General features: G+C 46.9%; 1 protein-coding gene and 1 long non-coding RNA gene across 4 annotated transcripts in view; both read right to left on the reverse strand.

Moving 5' to 3' along the window:
* LOC118164978 (sodium/potassium/calcium exchanger 3-like) overlaps positions 1-21,708 on the reverse strand; it is a 284,302-nt gene that overhangs the window by 183,994 nt on the left and 78,600 nt on the right. The gene's annotated exons all lie outside the window — the stretch shown is intronic.
* Positions 654-20,869, reverse strand: LOC118164980. The gene is made up of 3 exons (XR_004749789.1): positions 20,770-20,869; positions 3,667-3,670; positions 654-664 (listed from the first exon to the last, which is right to left on the reverse strand). It is a non-coding gene; the product is annotated as an uncharacterized LOC118164980 (long non-coding RNA).

The following is a 21,708-nucleotide window of genomic DNA, read 5'->3' on the forward strand; positions in this document are numbered from 1 at the left end:
CCACACCATGAAGTTCATCACATCCAGACTTAATTTGGAGGCTTCTAAGTCATCTAATTACTGTTACTATTTCTTTCCCTCCTTCACATTGAGATTTAGTCATTTTTCTTCATATTATAGGCATTAATCACGGTGGTTGCCAACGACCATTTTAGTGAAGTCTGATATGCATGCTGTCCCAAGCAGCTCGATAAATCACTTTCTAAAAACAGTCAGGGCTTCCATTTACAGGGATTAAGTAAATCCTTTCAGCCTGCCAACTGCAACCTTACACTGCTTCTGCTTTGCTCCTGGGGAGAAGATGAAACCAGGCCTGTTCCAGGGCTGAGCACCAACATTTCACCTCTGGCTGCATGACCCAGAGCAGCACCACCTCCAGCCAGCCACGCTGAGTCCTGCAGTCCTGGCACCCACAGTCCTCCCACACCTCCTGCTCAAGGGGTGGCCTGGCCAGGCCGCCCAATCTGAGGGGTCACCACAAAAATGCCCTCTTGTAGCGTGCTCGTTGTCACTGGTTACAGCATGAAAATATTTAGGTGTCTCCAGCAATTGCAAGCCTTACACTGAACTGGCTGAAAACCAGCAATGACTGGACAGAACTAGATGCAGCAAGCTAGATCCTCTGCTGATGAAAACCATCATGGCTCTGGTTAAACTAATATCACTCCAGCAATTAGCACTGAGGATCTCTAATCAACTTCAGTGGCCTGCTACAAACTGACAGCAGCAGCAAGTCTGTCACAATGCTTCTCTGAAACTGAATGCGGAGGGCTAAGACCAGTGACACTGAAATTTCCGGCTATCCAGAAGATTCTGCCTACAAAGAAGGGATGCTTTGTTGTTGTTCCCCACATCTCAACTTGAATTTCAGAGGAAGAAGCTCAGCAGAATTTTATCTCTCAGTTACCTATATAGTGCCGTTCTTCAGTCTTTCTCCTTTTGTCCATCTTGGTTAGAAGAGCTCAGTGCTGTTTAGGGTGATTCAGCCAGGAAGTACGAGCTGTCAGTGCCCAGATCCTTGGAAAATCCGTGCACAAACTTTGCTCTGAGCAGCCATCAGCCTAGCAGGATGGAGGGCTGAAGACTGAGTACTGTGTGCAGTTCTGGGCACCACACTACAAAAAGGACATTCAACTGCTGGAGAGTGTCCAGAGGAGGGCGACAAAGATGGTGAAGGGCCTGGAGGGGATGACATACGAAGAGCGGGTGAGGTCACTGGGCCTGTTCAGCCTAGAGAAGAGGAGGCTGAGGGGGGACCTCATCGCGGTCTACAACTTCCTTGCAAGGGGGTGTGGAGAGTCTGGTGACCTATTCTCCATAAACACCAGTGATAGGACCCGCAGGAACGGGGTGAAGCTGAGGCAGGGGAAGTTCAGACTAGGTATCAGGAGGAGATTTTTTACTGAGAGGGTGGTTGTGTACTGGAACAGGCTCCCCAGTGAAGCCGTCACTGCACCAAGCCTGTATGAATTTAAGAAACATTTGGACTGCGCACTAAGTCACATGGTCTAAACTTCTAGGTAGACCTGCGCGGTGCCAGGAGTTGGACTTGATGATTCTTATGGGTCCCTTCCAACTCAGAATATTCTATGATTTTATGATTTCTCTCTGACGTATGGAGCAGCTGGAGCACAGCAGGCTGTGCACTGCCCTTTCCTCTTGACCTTTGCTTATGGATTTCAATTTTGCTCATCCATTTTTGTTCTAGCTGGTTTCCACACAGAAAAGATACTTAAAGATGTCTGTGGTTTGGCTGCTGGTTAACTGTTTTGACTCACTGATGAACTCACACAGCTGGAGGAGCACCACAAAAGCTGACACGACAGCATGCAGTTATGATGAGCACTTTCCCCCCCCTCCCCCCCCGTACACACCCTGTACGTGTGCGTAATGCTTTACTGGCTGACAGGGAAATACAAACTGACACAAGAGTTTCATTTATGTGGCTATAAAAAGGTCTTACAGAGGCTACATACATATATGTATGACCTGTATTTATCTGCATGCAATCCTCCCATGCAATACTACATCTATCCATCTTTATGTGTCCAAAGTAGGGGAGCGTTATCATAAAGGAGAATCTGTCTGCTTGGTTTTATGCTGTGATTATCAGGAAAAAGTGAACAAGCATCACATGTACATGAAACAAAGTACACAGCACGGTCCTTTGCAGGTGCATGTTTTGTTTTATATTGACAGCCAGGCTTAGAGCCTAATCTCCGGCACGAAAATCATGTCAATCAATGTCACCATAATATTCATACATCACAAAGACAACACTGGCTTTAAATAGGTACCAGCAGTTGCAGAAGATGAGGCGCTTCCAGAACTCCATCTCCGAAGGGCCTTTTATCTCTCTCAGAAACTGAAAGCCCCTAAATATAGGACTTCTATTAAAAATTCATGAGCTTCAGTAGCTATTTATCAAAGCCATGGAAACAGGATATTTCCATGATGGTGAATGGCTTGACATTCATTACTAATAAGCAAATGTGTACTTTATTACCATTTTAGAACAGAACATTGCTAATGATGCTCAAGGAACATAGCATTATCACCAGGAGTTAGCATTAGGCTTTGCTACAATACACACATTATTTCTGCCATCTGGATGCTTCACGCTTACTAGTTCACAAATAATGCTGATGCCAGCTTTGTGGAGCACGTCTGCACAAGTCTCCTAGAAGCGTTTGGACACTGCTTCGCAGAGCTGGAGTATCACTTCAGTACTCCTCTCGACCAACTGTGTCCCACACAACACTTGTAATACGCTGCAGAATGGGAAAGACTGACGCATAGTCACAGTTCCTCAGTGGCAGAACCCACTGCACATATGCAACACCATCCTGCTAATTGCACTGTAGCAAATCAGCAGGTAACGAGTGCATCAGAAGTGCTCCTACAGTCTCATTGCAGACGATGACACTGATTGGGATGCTGCCTTCATTATCAAAGGCAGATCCTTTTATTCCCGCTTGTAGTCTCCTACTGTAACAACTTGATCTTAAAGGTTTATCAGAATACAGCCTTACTTTTCATACAAAGAAGTAGAAGAACAGTTCCTTTATCTGTGATGCTTTTGTTTTTTTATATCTTTTCTATGCACAAACTTTTATACACCTTCTACACTGACATGGAAGCAGCATTTTCTGCTACATGCTGTGATGGCTGAAAACAGCCACAGAAAGGAAGGAGTAACTCCTTCACTTTTCCTTGTACACAGAAAAAAAAAAAAAAAAAGACACAAAAATCAGGTGGTTTGATTTGAATGAATCTCTGAGGCTTTGGTAACTTGACCAACAGCTGTGAGCCTGCAAGTGCTTACCTGTCGCTAAACACCTCCGATACAAGTAAAGCAGCTTCAACTAAAATAAAGTAGTAAATCACCTGTGGTCAATCTGGCTTCGAAATCCAAGCAAAAATTGGCAATTCGATTGTAGTGGAAAATATTGCTAATGTATAGCTGAACATTTAGGAAGGAAGCAAGGCCAGAATTAAAAGGAACTGACCAACTTCGTATCTGTTCCTGCTGATACTCTTACCATAACACAACTGACCATGCTATGTGTGAGGTTTGGGGCACAGCTGGGAAGCAGAGGACTGCAGCCGATATCATGGCCAGGTGTTCAATGGCGAAGTCTGCAAAATTCAGGACAAACTCATAACCATCCTATTGTAACAAAAGAAAAAACTGTAAAGGGAGACTGCCAACTGTTACTCTGATGCCACTGTCCTGAGGAGATGTTACTATGGCAAGACTGTAAAGGACTTGGGCAACAACTGTATTACAGGATCGCTGCTAGTCTCCTGGCGCTACAGGAATGCATGGGAAACAGCTTCCCACAGCCCGGTGTCCCTGCATCCCACAGCAGCACCTTGGGAGGTTGCCACGTCCAGGCAGGGCCACCCAGGGCAGGCTGCCCAGGGCTGCGCCCCACCAGGCTGTGAGTAGTTCCAAGGATGGGAACACCACAGCCCCTCTGAAATACACTGAAGGGAGGATTTTGCCAAAGATTGATATTATGGCAAAAGAACAACTGCTCAGTCTTCTGAAAGTCAACCCCAGCAAACCAGGGAAAGCCAAGCATGCTTTGCTGCTTGTTTCTAGGTTTGAAAAAGAAAAAGAGCAACACCCCCTTCTCGTTCATAAATGAACTACTCCCTCAACACCATTTCTCCCTTTCTTTAATTTGTACAACCTTTGCAGATCACACACTGCAAATATTGTTCCAAAACAACACACAAAGTTTACCAAGAAACTTTATGTTCTGGTAGCCATGGTTGTCATTTGAAAGACATTATTTAAAATGTTTAGTCTTTTCCCTTGTAGGCATTTTTGAGGGATCCAGGGAAAAGCTTTTTGTGACTAGTGATAACAAAAGCACGGTTCTTTCTGTTCATAGAAATATTTTGGTTTTGGTAGTATTCCCTCCAGGCACCTACTTCCTTCCAAAGGAGATATAGTTAAAGGGAAGAACCTCAGCTGGCATAAATGAAACCCTTACTGTGGACTTCAGGAGACTGGGAAGAAAAGCTCTGGGTCAATAGTTGTGTGCCTCCCATGTCATTTCTCTTTGGCTGAAATGTGTAGTTCAAATGATAAAACCCTGATCTAGTTTATGAAATCAGAGTTCGGGGTTTGAAAAGTTGCTCAATCAATTCCTCTGTCCTGTAAGCCCCATATCTGCCAAAAGTCTATATATCTTAGCGGCAAAGAACAACATAAATCATCATTATTGTCAGCAAGAGAAAGAGGGAAAAAAACTCTGCGCAAGTGCCAATAGCAACTGCGCACAAAGCCCCTTGCTCCAAGTGCCTGCATTGAGATGGTTGGTGCAGTGTTTAGCACGGGCTGGGCTTTTCTACTGCTGCTTGTTTGTGTGCAAAAATGAAGAAGGCGGCACCCGGAGGCACGGTCCTGGGGCACCCAGCTGCCCACCAGCGACCTGCAGGCCTGGCTCCTCTGCCAGCGCATCGGACAGGCGAGGTGCGGTGCTGACTGCTGTTGCCAACAGGGCGCCTCAAAGCTGTGAGCGCTACTCCGCCACATCGGTCAGCCCCACAAGTGGTCTTCAGGCCTGCCCAAGGTACAGCCCAGGCTAATGCCTGACCAACAGGATTTTGGTCTGTTTGGTGATAGTTACAGGGAGCCAGGCTTCAGGCTCCTGCCCCATAAAGGAATCTCAGCCACGTGTGGCTGTGCATATCCAGGAAGGGGTTTTCCTCTTCAGTGCCTTTTACTCACTGGATTTCAGTGAGAGCACAAGAAATCCTTGGAGATGAATGCACAACATCAGAAAGCTTTGTTCACAGTGAGGCCCACAGACCTTTAAATCCCAAGAGGGATGACTACACAGAGAATTTGCTTCCTCCTTCTTTAGAGAAAATAAAAAAAGAAAAGAAAGAGGAAACTACAAGGGCAGCTGTAATTACATGTAAATCCCCACATGGGCAGGACTCTATTTTACATGTGGCTAGAGAAAGGACCATCTGTTTTACAAAGATACTAAGCTCTTTTTTTATCCCAATTATATTTTTTTCCTCCCCTCTTCCCCCTAAATGGAAGCATTGCTGTAGGAATATCAAGAGTCTTAAAATAAGATTATGTTTTTAAATGAGAGAGTCTTTAAGGTGGGATTATACCTTACAACAGCCAACTAGGCTTTCAATCAGTTTCAGAGGATATGCTTACAACTTCATTACTCTGCAAGAGGCTGCATTCATGGAGCAACAAATGAGAAGCATTCACATGATGGCAGATGAGCTTAAAGAAAGCCTTCTCCTCCAACTCCTTTCCCCGTGCACTCCCACAAAAGCACTCCAGTCTTCTTCCAGTGCTTTGTCCAGCGTGTACTTTACCTGTGCTAGTGATACTAGCCCTTCAGCAGGTATCCCTGTCATTTCCCTGAGAGACAAAGCTGTGCTTCTTCCTCACCCCAGCTCTTTGCCTACTGTTCTTCTGTCCTGGAGGATAACGAAGGCTCCAGCAGGAGGAGTAACTTGCAGCTCACCCACAGAGAGGTGGCAGAGTTGGAAGGAGCTGCTTAGGCCTGGCTGAGGAGGAAGAAGGGGAGCCTCAGCTTCAGAGGTACAACCAACCTGATGGGCAGTTGAGAAAGGAAAAGCCAGCTGGCAATAAGGGGACCCTGGCACACCACAGAAATCCGTAATGGGGCTATAAGCTATTCCTCCAATCGTGTCAAAGCTTCAAACACAAGGCCAAAATCTCTTCCAAGCAGTTTCTGTCTCAACACAAGGCTCACCAGCAGAAACATAAAAGACTGCATTAAGTCGTCCAGATTCATAAAATTATATTCCTCTGGTAAGACAACCTTAGCTCAATAAAGACATGAGGAAAGTGGTCATCAGCTTCACAGGCACCCTGATTTCCCCGACTAGTTGTCTGACTGTACAAAACACCTCAAATTTCAGGGGACAGACTATCTTGCTTTGTCAGGGCTGATTCAATCTAACAAATTTCATCATCCAAAACTGGGACTTCCAGGCTCCAGCAGAGCAATGAGCAACAACACCATGGCTCAGTGGCTACCTCATGAGGGATGTGACCTTTTTAGGCAGTACTGCTAACGATGAGACAAGATAGCAAGAACAGCAATCCACACACATGAACCCCAATGGAGATAACTTCACCACTCCTCCATTCATCTGCAGTTCATACACCAGCAGATCACTTGATCCAAACAGGGATCGACTGGTTTCATACTACCAGAAGTTCTCCTCAGCTGTGAAGGCCACTGCTAAGCATTACTGAGCTGCAGTAGGTCACAAAGACAGTGATGACAGCACTCATTGGGTCTGCTGTCCACTGCTGGGTGCATGCTGAAACACTACCTGCGCCCCTTCTTAGAACCACTCGTCCTGTTCTGTACAGCAAAACCCTGTTGTGAGGAGGTCTGCCTGTCAGGGTGATGCTTGAAGTCTGGACAGGAGTCAGTGACAGGAGGTCTGCCTGTCAGGGTGATGCTTGAACACCTCATCACAGAGGTGTTCTCCTATCACAGCCTTATTTCATATCTTCTGCTTTTACCTCAAACATCACACGCCTCACCACCCTACCCTCCCCCTTCTGCTCTCCTGTCTTGCAAAATAAAAAGCAAGTAGAACAGCTCTGATTCCTTGGATCTGCTGTGGAAATTTACAACAGCACTCTTCCTAAGCTATGTTTAGGACCTTCCAGATCCATGGTAAAGATACAAGTGTTTAAACTTCATGTGTTTCAAATTGCAAATTCATTGAATCCCACAATTGCAACTCCATTTCTTTATAATGTAGCCACATGCTTTAATAAGACTATGGTTCCTGAAAGCATTAATGCAGATAAAATCCAGTTGCATAACATGTGGCTTTCAGTTTTAATGGCTATAAGGAGATAAAGTATATTTAAAGCTAAGACAAGAAGGAAGCTAAGCATCCCCATCCATTTTATTGGGCTGGGGACAAGGTGAGACCCTGGCACTACACCACTATGGATGCTGGGCCACTGCCCCACGCGAAGGCACTGAGAGGAGAAATGGAAACGGTGGCCCAGCACGGGAAGACAGACATGAACATCTCAGGATGGGAGCTGTTCAAAGCTAACTGTGGCGCAAGCAGCTGTAGCAAATGAGCCAGGCTGTGAGTCTTCTCTAGAGATTCAGCACCTGAAAAAGACTTTCCTCAGCTCCTGAACAATGCAGGCACCAGAGAGGTGACTGCACAGGCTAATTCCCTGATCTGACCTATATGCCTCTGTATCACACTTCAGGAACAAATGCTAGGTATTTCCAAAACGCTTCAGGGAGGTTTAGCACGAAGGGCACTGGATTTCAGTGGCAATCACTCATCTAGATATCGTGTCCCCCTTGGTGGCGTAACCTTTGTGTAACCGTTGCACTTTTCTGTGGTGAATAATCTGCAGGCAGCCTTACAAAGCCCTCTCGCCCCACTCCGAGCAAACACGTCGTCCTAGGGGTGCCTGGTAGGAAAGGCCACACGTCCCAAGGCCACCTCCAGCAGCTCACTGCCAGGCCTCATTCCAGAAGTGCAGAAGCATGAGCACAGCATCTGCTGCCTTTTGCTGTGCTACCAGTCAAAGCTGGGGTGGGCAGCCTCTTGGGAGCAGGCCCACCTCCTGCTGTGCGCCTCATGCTTGTCGCCAGTGACCACAGCCCTCCAGAGAACAAGGCTTGGAAAGCGTGAACCAGAAGGAGCTTGCCCTGCAGGCTATGCTTGTGCAAGGGGGGCTTGCAGAGATTTGTGTGTGTAGGCACAGAAACCCTTCCAGCAGTGGGAACTCTGGGTGTTTGTAAAAGATGGGGGCATAATGCCACACTAAACCCTGCCAGCTCCACGGCACAAGGCTGCTGAGTGCTCAGCTGTCACAAAGATCTCAAGGACATGGGCACAAAACAGTGAGGAACACTGTGGCTGAAGCCGTCTTGGGAAACATGATTGCTTACGGCCAGGCAAGGTGCTCCTGTACATGCTAACAACCCCACTCTAGGCAGGGTCCTCTGAAGCGACAGGGAGGCTTAAAAGGACAAGTGTTACCAACAGCCACAACAGCTTCTCAGGAGTCCAGAGGCAATCCACCTTGTGGAGCTCCAGACAGGCAGTTTGGTTTTTCTGGAGCTGCAGGAAGTGCAGCGCCTCCATAGCCGGCAGCTGGGGTGCCCGGAGAGACCCCTCTCAGCCACCAGCAGCTTTTAACTTTTCACTGAGGAAAGCTTGCTGATCGTATGGCTAACTTCAGGTCTAAGGTTCTTCCTTCAGCTGTACACCCCTCTCACCCCTGCTGCCAAAGGAAGCATAGGGCAAGACACATCAAGCACAGTTGTGTTATCAAAGACGAGAATTAGATACTAACCAAATAGGTCCTGACTCACAAATTCTGTTGATCGAGGAGGGAATAAAAAAAAATGCTATGTTTTATACATAGTGCTGCTACTGACATCTCTGGTGATAGGCTCTATACCCAGATTTCCTAAGACACAATGGGGTAGCATGACAGCTCACTGCTGGTGGGTGGGAAAGAGGGTCATTTAAGAGGAAATGAGGATATGACACTGTGTTGCGTGGCAGAGTATCCCACAGTGTCTCAGAAACAGTAAGTATTTTTAAAGGCTTAAAAAGCCAGTGGGTTAACATTGTATGTCCAATCAGCTGTTCAGTTCACCAGGGATCAGCTGGATGCAAACATGAAGAAGAGGCAGTGAACTGTGAGCAGTGAGGTAGCTCTTCCTTGCTGTAAGCAGACTGAGGCGCAGTGCACATATCAGGCCTGGCTGAAATTAATGCATGCATTAGCATCTTTTAATGTCCCCTCCTGCAAGCTCTGAGTCATTTCTAATTCTTTAAGGTCCCTCCAAGGTCAAAAGTTAGACATTGTTTTCCCTTAAAAACCTAGATGTCAAGAGACATTTCAAATGCAATTGATTTCCTTCCCCCAGTTATCATCTCACATCAGTCAGAAGAAAAAAAAAAGGGTATGGGCTAGTAGAGTTGAAAACAGAATTGCTAGGAAGGAGACTAACATACTAATTGCATCACTCTGCATGAACTACAAGCACAGTTTTCCCCTGCATTTCTGCAGACGGCTCGTTACACCTTGCAGTGGGATCCATGTTATCTGAGCGCTTGGACAAGCCTCTGGGTGGACACCTGTACACCATAACCCTGCTGCCCTCTGTGCATCACAAGCCTTGCCCTTCCTGTAACCGAGGCAGAAAGAAAATAAAACTCTTTTCCCTCCCCTCTTCTGCCACTTTCTTCTTCCTCACAGCTTCGGGATGCCTATTCCCTTCAAGCTCCCCCTGCTCACGGCAGGGGACTGTGAGCATCCCCACTGACACCTCCTCCCAGCAGCTGCCTGTGGACGCCCACCTTCTTCCACTGCCCGCACCGCCTCCGCTGCCCACACAGCCTCCACTGCCCTCGCTCAAGCCTCCTGTCCGGTCTCTGGACTCGAGAAGGCTGCAGAAGGTGCCACATCAGGAAGTGCTGTGACCACAAGGGCTGGACAGCACCACCAGTATGAGGAACACTGGGAATCACGGCCACCACTGGCAGCCATGGAAGCAGAGCCAGGAAATGTACCACTCGTGGCCATGTCTAAAGCTATTTACGTTCATTCATATATAAAATATTTTCATATGATGTTTCATGCTTTTCCTCAGCCGTCGTATATGAGGTCTTCTCACCAGATTATTAAAAAAAGAAAAAAGGAAAAAATAGGAAAGACCTGCCATGTGAAGACAAGGAGAATATTTCATTAAAAAAGAAATCTCCTTTTGCTATGCAAAAAACGAATCTAAGGATTTCTGAAGAAAGGTAATGTTGTCATTTTATTTTACTGGTTCACTAAAATTTAACTGTCAATAACTGCATTTTTTTCTCTTTAAATGGGAAAAAGCAACATGGAAGTGCCTGACCCTGAGGGTGAGACAACCAGGCGTGCTGCACTAAAATCAGCAGTAGCTTAGTCCAGAAGGGGTCTGAACAAGGGGACAAGCGGCCCCTTGCAAACCCAAAGATTTCCCCAGAGGCTTAGCAAGCACCATCATCATGTGCAGGGCTGCGAGTGACAATGGGGTCTGGCCGGAGGTAGCAGTACTGCCAGTGCCACTCCCAAGAGGCTTAGGGAGGCGCTGGCCTCAGAACAGGCAGGCATGTGGGAGCCGGGCACGAACCACTCTTGACCCCTCCGCTCGGTCGTGTGTGCCATTGAGCACAAGGTGCTGCGTCTGCGTAAAGGGCAAAGCCTAACACAGGGCAAAGCCTAACGTTTGCATTTTTTGGCTGCTTTCAACAGCAGCCATGACGACTTTGCTCAGGGCCACATTTGGAAAGTTCACATGGTGCGAAATGCTTGTCATCCCAAACAAACTAAAAATTGCATTTGCAATGAAAGGCTTTGATTAAAATTGGCATCTCTGAATCTCCATTTGCCAACAACCACATTACTTTAGAGATACTTTATGACAAACACAATATGGAAACCTCAGCAAGGAGACTGCGAATTGGATCCATGCTGCTGTAATCTAAGATGAATGCAAAACTACTTAGAAAGGGCTCTGTTAAAGAAATAATTATTGAAACGAACCAGGGACACAATCTGCAGGAAAACTTTTCTCCATCATCACAACCTAAGACTACATTTTTCAATGAACACAGAGGCTCTTACATCTTACCTCTAGATTCCTGGAGTAACAGGCTTTTGGGGGAAAAGGCAAAATCAGGAAAGCCGTTGCCAAAGCAGCAGCATTGTTACCAGCATGCAGACAACAACAGGAAGGTAACTTGGTTGTTGAAGCCAACGCAGCCCCATGCAATTGCCCCATGTAGTATTACTGGCAATCCCTTTGATTTGTTTGCCTTCCCGGTCACATTGCTAAAACCATAAACACTTTGAGAGGAGAGATTTATTAGGGGAAATAACTCCATTCTTCAGGGTGACATAACCATAAATCAGATGTCTGTCTAATCAACACCCAATAATCAGCCACAGTGAAGGTGTTTTCTATGGCTTGGTTAGAAAGCAAAATATTGCAGGGATGTTGTCAGTCACTTAATATTAGAGATTTACAGTGTTTCTGCTACAGACCCTGATAGAAGAACCGGTAATATTTCTAAGGCAGGTCTCAGTGAAACAAAATACCACCAAAGAGCAACCAAATATTAATATGGTTAATAAGCTCTTTACTCAGGAAAATACTCTGCTGGAGTACCTGCATTTGCTCTTCCCCAGCTTCCCAGCAGCCAGGCTGCTTTGCTCTCAGTTCGACTTCCAGACCACGCATGTGCAAGGGCAAGACTTCCAAGGGCTCCATGGGTCTGCCACGGACGCAACAGAAAGGTCTAAGTAGCTCTGGGTGTGGCCTTTGACCCTTCACTTGCTACCCCAGGAGGGATTTTGTTGGTTTTTGGCCAGGCAGGAGAGGTGAAGTCATAGATGCGCTTGTTGGAGGCTGCCTGAGTCCCGAGGGTAGCTCCAGCTCAGCTAGGGCTCCAGAGTGGTCCCTGCATGGACAGCTGCAGGGATCCTGGAGAGTGACGGTAGAAACCCAAGAACTGCAATGCCTGTCGAGATCAATGCACCTCAAAATTATTTTGCAAAAATAATTCCAAAACGATTGCTCTGTCATGCACTGGGTAACACATTAACTAAAGGTAGGACATGAATTCAGAATTGACTAAGAGGGTACCAAATATTTGGATGACAAATAGTAATTTCTTCCACTTTTAGAGGATCCTTTCCACTGAGATTTCACAAAAGTATTGCAAAGGATTTGCTAATCCCTACAGCACCCTCATAGAACAGGCATTATTATTCTCACTTTACTGAGCAGTAAAGTAAGATACAGAGAGGTTAAGTAACTCGCCAGATATAGTAACAGCAAGGAATAAGGCAGACTTGGAAATATGATTTGAAGACTTGTTTCCTGTTCCCTTGTTCTTGCCACCACATTTAAATAAACACTCCTTTCTTAGACTGCAATTTCCAATTAACATTTGCTAATTATTAGTCATCTGAAAGAAGACTAAACAAATATCATCCTTTTATGCTGCAGAACTCAATAAAAGGAGCTCACAAATGCTGACTCACAGTCGAACATGGACAGCCCATTTTGCAAATTCCTATTCCTTCACTTGTCTACCACCACCACCTCTTGCAATTTCATCATAAATACATTTTGCTTTGAGTGGCATTCCCCCACCTCCCCTTGGCTGCATTGATTTCCAAGATCTTCATTTCCCTCCCTGCTTGCTGAGGGCAGTGCAAGTTTCAAGGTTCCCACACCCACAGAACATTATTCCAGTGAGCAAACCGGCTGCATGACAACGGCTGCAGCCTTCCTCTCATCCTCTCATTGCCCTGACACACTACTATCATGTGAAGATGCCAAAACCAGACAAAAACATAAAGCTGAAAGACTCAAGGCTGGGGGACAGCATCAAGAGCATCCCCACAAACCTGAACAAGCAGATGGGTTGTGACAGCACCTGCCCTGGCAGCAACGCTGGCTATAAAGCTGTTACAAGCCCACAGACAGGCAGGTGGCAGCAGGCAGTGTGTGCCAAATAACAATAATAACAATGCCCTGATTCCCTCCCTTGTTGTGTGTGGTCTGGGTGACCGCTTACACTTCAGATGCACACACCGTAACAGCTTTCCCTATTCCCTCTGGGCTCAGCCCCACAACAGAAACCACCCCACCCTTCCCAAACCCCAGTAAAATCCCTCAGAACCTAATTTCATAAGACTCAAGCCACATTGCTTTTACAGAAAAGTAAATGACTTTGCTGCATGCCTCCCTCCCCTCTCTCGAGCTGCCCTCCTGTAGCTGGGCTTGGCCAGAGCTCACCGATACCAAGGGAGGTTTTTTGCTGGCTGCTGAAGGGCTCGGAGCCAACCTTGCACAAACCTCGAACACTTGCTCTCAGTAGCTCAGAGTAGGTTTGTACCCACTGGTCCTGCCACCACCACCTCTGCTGCTGCAGCCCAGCGGTGCCAGGAGCCTGAGGAACCCTCACCAGGCACTAGGCCTGTGGGTGGGCCGGGAAGAAAGGAGAACGTCTCGAGTCTTATAAAGGCTGGGGCTTCCGCAGCATGGGAGCAGGCAAAAATAGCTCCCTATAAACGAGGAGGATTTAAGACATCTCAAGTCCCAAATATACATCTTGTTGTGGACACTAATGATCAGGTTACCATTCAATTCCTGAATGAACTCCCTGGTAAACACGGTAACCACCAGCGTACTGACACCAGAGAACATCTCCTCATCAGCTGACCTGCTTTTGAAAAAAATAGCAAAAAGGCAATTTCTGCTGGACAGCTCTCTGTTGGAGGGCACAGATGGGGGAAGGAGTAGCTGGGAGTGGTGCTTTCTCCCTCAGGACCAGTTACAGCCAGAGAAATAAGGATGGTGTCAAACAGGGCAAGACAGGGTGGGCTCCAGGGTGACCAGCTAGGAACACAAGGGCTCTGTGCCCCCTAGAGATGACCTAGAACAAGGATCCAAATCACAAAAGTAAAGCTGGGAGGATACATCCCCATCTTGGTTCTCAGTCACCCTGATGGAAATCTGGGAACAACACTTTGGCTTTCTGCCATAATGTAAGTTGGCATTGAGACCAAGAGCAAGTTTTGGCTCCCAGTAACTACTGAAATTCACCAAAATTTGTATGCTTTGACTTTACTGAAAAAAGATCCTTGCTGCATTTTTAATCAAACAAGAACAAGAACATATCCTGGTACAAGGCATAAATTCTAGTTGGCACTCTTGCACATGCTGAAGGGAATGCAAGCTGTAGTACTACCACAAACACCAAGCGTTTCAAAACATTACCGACTTCACAGTATTTCTTTCAAACTTTCTGGAGGCAAGCTCTCCCTCTAAGAGTGCTCTGTGGTTACACTGAAGCAGCTGTCAGTATTGTCTGTTGAGACAACAATTGCTGTTTTAGTCAGATCATGAACTGCTGCAGAGATACAAACCACTATTGTCAAGCATGGTGCAAAGCCTAGGCTGCTCTTCCAGAATGACCATCCCTCCACTTGCCATTTGAGTTGCTACTAAGCAATGTCCCCACCACTTGCGCAGGGTAGCACGTTTTCTTTTCCCTTATCATACATGATTTTTTCTCCTGACCCAATGTGCAGGTTTCTCTGGTTAGCTGCAATGGAGTGATGCCAACTTGTGCTAGTACGGATTTGGCACCACAGCCAACGTTCCTTCCAAAATACATTACCACATTGTGTCACAGGCTATGAAAACAGTGTTTTCCCATAGCAAGGCTGAATTGATCAGTAAAGCAGAATACTCTTGCAAGAGCCTGACGGAGGGTATTAGTTTGTAGAGCAGAATATTCTTACAAGATGCATAGGGAAAGTATTACAAACCCCACCTAATGTATTTTCCTATTAGTTTCCTGAAAGGCTTCCTGACTCGTGATTGGGTCAGCCCAGCACAGCGGTGGCTTTTCCTGTGCTTTGCTGGATGAGACTTTCTGGCACTCCATTGCAGCCTGCTCTCTCTCCATCCAAGAGCTACAGTTGCCAAGTTTTCCTTTTTCAACTGTTTGATATATGCAGTTAGAGCTCTCTAATACCTGGATATGATCCCTGGGGAGGGTTTGTGGTTGTTTGGGAACATTTCTTAAGGTGTTTCTGAAATCTCTTTTAACTCTGATATTTTCCCTCTTCCCCATCATTCCTCCTATTGCTGCCAAGCTGGAACATAGTAAGTTCATTTAAACTGGGACTGGAAACACTTTGAGGGGTCCATGAAGTTTTAGCCATTCCCATTTCAGGGACTTTGGAGAGCATGTCTGGCTGAAACTTCTCTTACAACATCTGTTCCTAAAAAAGCAAAAAAAAAAAAAAAAAAAAAAAAACCAGCAAACAAAAAAACAAAATCCCTGCCTAACATCAACATTTGCCCTTAAGCAGTACTTGAACATTTGTCAGGCTGTCTAATGAAGCAATACACAAGCTGACACGCAAAGAACTCACCGATACCAGACCAGGGAGAGGATCCCCAAAGTCTTTGTTAAGGTCTTGCCACCCAGGGTAAAAAAGCAACAGCTCTTAAGAAATACCAGTGATTCTGACCAGAAATCGGCCCGTGATTCCCTCAGATCTAGCCACATCTGCTGCCTTAAGGTTTTTAGCACTAAAGAGTAGACCTTCCAATGTTCAGGGGAGGCTGCAATGCTCCAGTGAGGACAGAAAGGCCACACAGTTAACAGACTCATCTCTCATCTCTCAATAAAGAATCAAGAGGCTTCATCCAAGGCCCTGTGTTGGGTGCTGCACAGACAAGACAGTAAGATCAGCTTGTATTTTCCTAGTGAATAAAATGCTTGTGCAAGAGGGTTCTCCCAGTTTTACACAGCTGGCTGTTGGCAGAGCTGGGATGAGGAGCCACAAACTTCATGCCCTGCTCACTGCTTTCAGCTGCTAGTCCTGCAGCTGACATGCCCTATGCAACATCCAGCGCCACCCAGGATACATGCTATTCAGCATTTTACAGATTGGTAACACCAATTATCCTGTTATTTAACTTCAGTGGACTGTGTAGACCAAAAAGTCTAAACTCCTTTAGACAGTGGATTAGTCTAATTCACTGAAGATAGGTCCTGTCAGTGCCTTATAAACACCACAATCTGGATGCAACTGCTGAAGAGCCACTGATTAAATTGGAGCTGGGACAGCAGGTAAAATAAATCTGCAGTTTGACCCACTGCAAAAGCTCATGCTATATACCTCCTAAATACACTAGTTAGGAACATGGCACAGACTTCATAGTAAACTGTTGCTGTGACTCAGGTCTTAAACCTGAAGAAAAAGACAGACATTTGTATTGAAAAGACACTGGGACACTACTGAAGAAGACCAATCTGTGGAAAGAGCTGGCAGAGACCTATGGTTTTACAACCCGTGACGCTCACCTGTAGAACCCACTCTGCAGGGCATAAGCCAAAAATAACTGGATTTTGCACTCAATGCCACTTCAGCTGGCATCAAGAGATGGCAAAGGTCACATGTGTTTCATTTTGGCACTGCTCAAACACAAGCACCCATTTCTACAGAGGGCAGCCAGACCAAAGGTCCTATTCCCAACACCAGTTACAAACTTTGTGTTTCACCTCCATCCTCAGCAGTTGTTTTCTATTGTTTACCCTCGTATTTATTCCTAAAACAACAAACACGCTCAACAGAGATATGCCAGGAGAATGCAGCGCACACAATAATATCAGCAAGCAGGTCACTGGAAGTTTAATGGCTAGATGCCCATCAGATAATGATTTGCAAGCTGTTATTCAACACGTGGGTGAGCATGTTGGACCCTGAACTGCATGCAAAAGGAATGTCCCTGTCAGGAGTGAAAAACTGTTGTTGATGTCTGTAAACACAAGCAGATAGACTACATGAATGAAACAATATCAGATAAAAGCTGTAAGTGAATTACAATAGCAAGTTGAATATGAGCCAGCAGTGTGCCCTGGCAGCCAGGAGGGCCAACCGTATCCTGGGGTGCATTAGGCACGGCTTGCTAGTCGGTTGAGGGAAGTTATTGTCCTGCTCTACTCTGTGCTGGTGTGGCCTCACCTCAAGTACTGTGTACAGTTCTGGGCACCACAGTACAAAAAGGATGTAAAACTGTTGGAGAGTGTCCAGAGGAGGGCAACGAAGATGGTGAAGGGCCTGGAGGGGAAGATGTGTGAGGAGCGGCTGAGGAGGCTGAGGGGAGACCTCATCACAATCTACAGCTTCCTCACGAGAGGGAGTGGAGGGGAAGGCGCCAATCTTTTCTCCTTAGTCACCAGTGATAGGACCCGCGGGAATGGTGTCAAGCTGAGGCAGAGGAGGTTTAGGCTAGACATCAGAAAGAGATTATTCACTGAGAGGGCGGTTGCACACTGGAACAGGCTCCCCAGGGACGTAGTCGCCGCACCGAGCCTGTTGGAGTTTAAGAAGCATTTGGACTGTGCATTTAGTCACATGTTCTAAAATTTTGGGTAGACCTGTGTGGTGCCAGGAGTTGGACTCAATGATCCTTATGGGTCCCTTCCCACTCGGGAGATTCTATGATTCTATGATACACTGAAGAAGTGATCTCTGGCAACACTCCCCCACTAAGTTCAGGGTAGTTTAAAGAGAAGCACTACACAGTATTAACCCAAAAAGGACATGAGGGACAGCATTTAAGGGCAAGGTAAAGCCGAAGGAGGGGACCCTGCCTCAGGACGAGCGCAGCTCACTGCCCAGCACACACTATGGAGTGGCCCCACACTCTACCAGCACCTCCATCTGAGGGACTGGGCAAGGAAAGCCATCAATGGTCTGCAGTGGCATGGCATTTGCATGGCTGATCTGCCAGCTGTGGACTTCCATCAGGGCTGGCTGGAGTGTACTTGCTGGAGGGGAAGCCGAGGCAATCAGCTCTGGGGCAGACGTTCTGCAGTGGAGCAGGGGATCGAGGCAGGCAGGGCTTTTTTTTCCATTGAGGCCACTCGAGGCAGCCGACGAGGCCACCAGGACTGGACAGCCCTAGCAAGGGCAGCTGACGAGGTGTGGGCAGAACCAGCAGCACCCCCTCCCAGGCCGTAAATAGGCATCCCCTGGAGAGCACGAGCAAACAGCACAGGCAACCAGGGCATGACGCATCAGTCAGGGTGGGGTACAGCAGCTTGCGCAGGCAGGGCAAGCAGGCAGGGTACCCTCACTGCTCTTTTCCAGTGGTCTTTCCCAGTGTTGGTTGTAATCTGCTTGTGAAGAGCCCAGCCATGGTATACACAAGACAGACAACCATGGCCTCTGTATCTCTTGCAGGCTCGCTCTTGCAGGCTGAGACCAAAATCCAGACAGAGGGGCCACAACACCCCATAGAGGAAGCCTACATGCAGACAGAGCCCCTAAGGGGCAAAAGAGCTTCCCAGACCCTCAGTTGCAGGGAATTCCAGAATCCTGAAGTCCCCCTAGGGCACAATGGCAGAATTGAGTGTCATGGTTGCAAGTGTGCTCAGCTGGATGAGCTTTTTGAACAAGTTCCTGTCTTGCACAAGGAGCTCAACAGGCTGTGAAACATCTGGGAATCTGGGCAAGAGATTGATTCTTGATATCAAGCACCGGCACAGGGTGAGCAACAGCCCTGCCTTAAGTCCTCTCAAATGACTGATAAGGGAGCCTCCAACCCTGAATTGCCACAACTGATGGACTTTCAAGACAAGGGAAGCTGGACCCTCATCTCTTCTCAGAGCAGGAGGAGGAATCTTCCTCCCCTTGCCCCTTATGTGCCCCTACACAATAGGTACAATGCTCTGAGGCAAAAAAAAAAAAAAAAAGGAGAGGATAATAAAAACAACCATGGTAATGGTCAAGCCCAAGGAAAGGGCAACGATATAAACGTAGACCAGCAAACCACGTGTATAAGAACCAGTGTCACAAAAAAACACTAAGGGTGTTGATGGTTGGAGACTCCACTCGGAGGGGCACTGAAGCGCCCATTTGCCACCCAGACACTCTTTCTCAAGAGGTTTGCTGCCTGCCTGGGTGGCCCGCATCCGCAACATCACAAAGAGGCTAACAAGCTTGGTTAAGCCACAGGACTACCACCCATTCCTACTCTTTCATGTAGGGACAAATGAGGTTGCAACAAGGAAAATATGAAACATCAAAAGGGACTTTATGTCCCTTGGAAAGATGTTGAAGGGATTGGGAGCACAAGTAGTGTTCTCCTCAATCCTCCCAATTGGAGACTGGGACCCAAGAAGGAGGCAACGTACAAATTAGGCTGCGTAGCTGGTGCCATGCTCAGGGTTTTGGGTTCCATTATCTTGGCCATTTGTCTGAGAGACCAGGAATGCTGACACCAGATGGGGCATGCCTGACAAAGCAGGGCAAGACCATCCAGGGCAGCAAGCTGGCTGGACTCATTAGTAGGGCTTTAAACTAGACTTGGTGGGGGAAGGGGATGTACCTGTAAGAGGTGCAAAAGAACCAGCAGATGCCAATACACGAGAAAACCATGGGGAGACACCTGTGAATCGTCCCATAGGAACTGGGAATGACTCCTCTAAAAAGGTAATGCAGCCCATAGCCCAGATGAACTGCCTCTACACCAATGCACGCAGCATGGGGAATAAGCAGGAGGAGTTGGAAGCCATGGTGTGATTAGAAAACTATGATCTAATTGCTATCATGGAAAAATGGAGGGACGAATCATACAAGTGGAACACTGGAATGGAGGGCTACAAGCTTTATAGGAGAGAGAGGCAGGGAAGGAAGGGTGGGGGCGTTGCCCTCTATGTTAAGAAGTGGATAGATGGTGAAGAGTTGCTGCTGAAAAACAGCCATGAGCAGGTTGAGAACCTGTGGGTAAAAATTTAGCATCAGACCAGTAAAGGGCACCTTATGGTTGGAGTCTACTACAGGCCACCCAATCAAGAGGAGCCATTTACTGAAGCCTTCTTGCTCCAACTACAAGAAGCATCATGCTCACAGACTTTCACCCTGCTAGGGGATTTCAAACACCCAGATGTCTGCTGAGAAAGCTACACAGCAGGCAGTAAGCAATCCAGGAGATTCCTGGAGTGCATTGAGGACAACTTCCTCATCCAGGTATTAGACAAACCAACAAGAGGAAAAGCATTTCTGGACCTGGTGCACACCAATGTGGATGACCTCATTAAAGAGATTAAGATTGGAGGCAGTCTGGGTTGCAGTGACGCTGGTTGAGTTTGTGATCTCGAGGGATGTGGGCCTGGCAAAGGGCAAAGTCAGGACCCTCAACTTTAGAAAAGTAAACTTCCAGTTATTCAAAAAATTAGTGGATGAGATCCCATGGGACACTGTCCTTAGTGAAAGAGGATCTGGTCAGAGCTGGCAACTCTTTAAGGATATTTTTCTTTGAGTGCAAGAGCTCTCCATCCCCATGTCTAATAAATCAAGCAGGGAAGGCAGGAAACCAGTATGGCTGAGCAATGACCTTCTGGTCAAACTTAGGCAAAAGGAAGAACTGCACAGGCAGTGGAAACAGGGCTATGTGCCCTGGGAAGAGTACAGAAACACTATCCGGACATGCAGGGATGGGATCAGGAAAGCCAAGGCACTGACAGAGCTAAACTTGGCAAGGGATGCAAAAAATAACAAGAAGGAATTCTACAGGTATATTGGCCAGAAAAGAAAGACTAAGGAGAGTGTACCACCTCTGAAAAATGTAGATGGAGGACTGGTAACAACAAACATAGAGAAGGCTGAGGTACTTAACAACTTATTTGCCTCAGTCTTCAGTGGCAGTCAGGCTTCCCACATCTCTCAAGTCTCTGAACCTCTAGGTGGGCTGGGGGAGCAGAGTCCCTCCCACTGTAAGCAAAGAGCAGGTTCGGGACCTCCTGATGCAACTGAACAGCTACAGGTCTATGGGGCCTGATGCCATCCATCCCACTGTTCTGAGGGAATTGGTTGATGTAGCTGCCAAGCCATTCTCCATCATATTTGAAAAGTCATGGCAGTCAGGTGAAGTCCCTGGTGACTGGAAAAAGGGAAATATCACTCCCATTTTTTAAAAGGGTAGAAAGGAAGAACCAGAGAACTACAGACCGGTGAGCTTCACCTTTGTGCCTGTCAAGATCATGGAACAGATCCTCCAGGAAGCAATGTTAAGGATGCAAGACCATGGAGGTGAGCCAAGACAGCAAGCATGGCTTCACCAAGGGCAAAGCATACCTGACCAATCTGGTGGCCTTCTATGATGGAGTGACAGCATCAGTTGACAAAGGAAGACCGACTGATGTCATCTGGACTTGTGTAAGGTTTTTGACATGGTCCTACATGACATCCTGATTTCTCAATTGAAGAGAGATGGATTTGAAGGGTGGACCGCTCGGTAGATAAGAAATTGGCTTGAAGGTCACACCCAGAGAGAAGTGGCCAATGGCTCTAAGTCCAGGTAGAGGCTGGTGACAAACAGTGTCCCTCAGGGAGCTGTCTTGGGACAGGTGCTTTTCAATATTTTCATCAATGACATGGGTGAAGGGATTGATTGCACCCTCAGCAAGTTTGCAGATGACACTATGCTTAGTGGTGCAGTTGATACCACAGAAGGAAGGGATGCCTTCCAAAGGGACTTGGATAAGCTTGAGAAGTGGGCCCACATGAACTGAATGAGGTTCAACAAGTCCAAGTACAGGGTGCTGCACCTG

The sequence above is a fragment of the Oxyura jamaicensis genome, chromosome 3, assembly GCF_011077185.1.
Source record: "Oxyura jamaicensis isolate SHBP4307 breed ruddy duck chromosome 3, BPBGC_Ojam_1.0, whole genome shotgun sequence".
NCBI lineage: Eukaryota > Metazoa > Chordata > Aves > Anseriformes > Anatidae > Oxyura > Oxyura jamaicensis.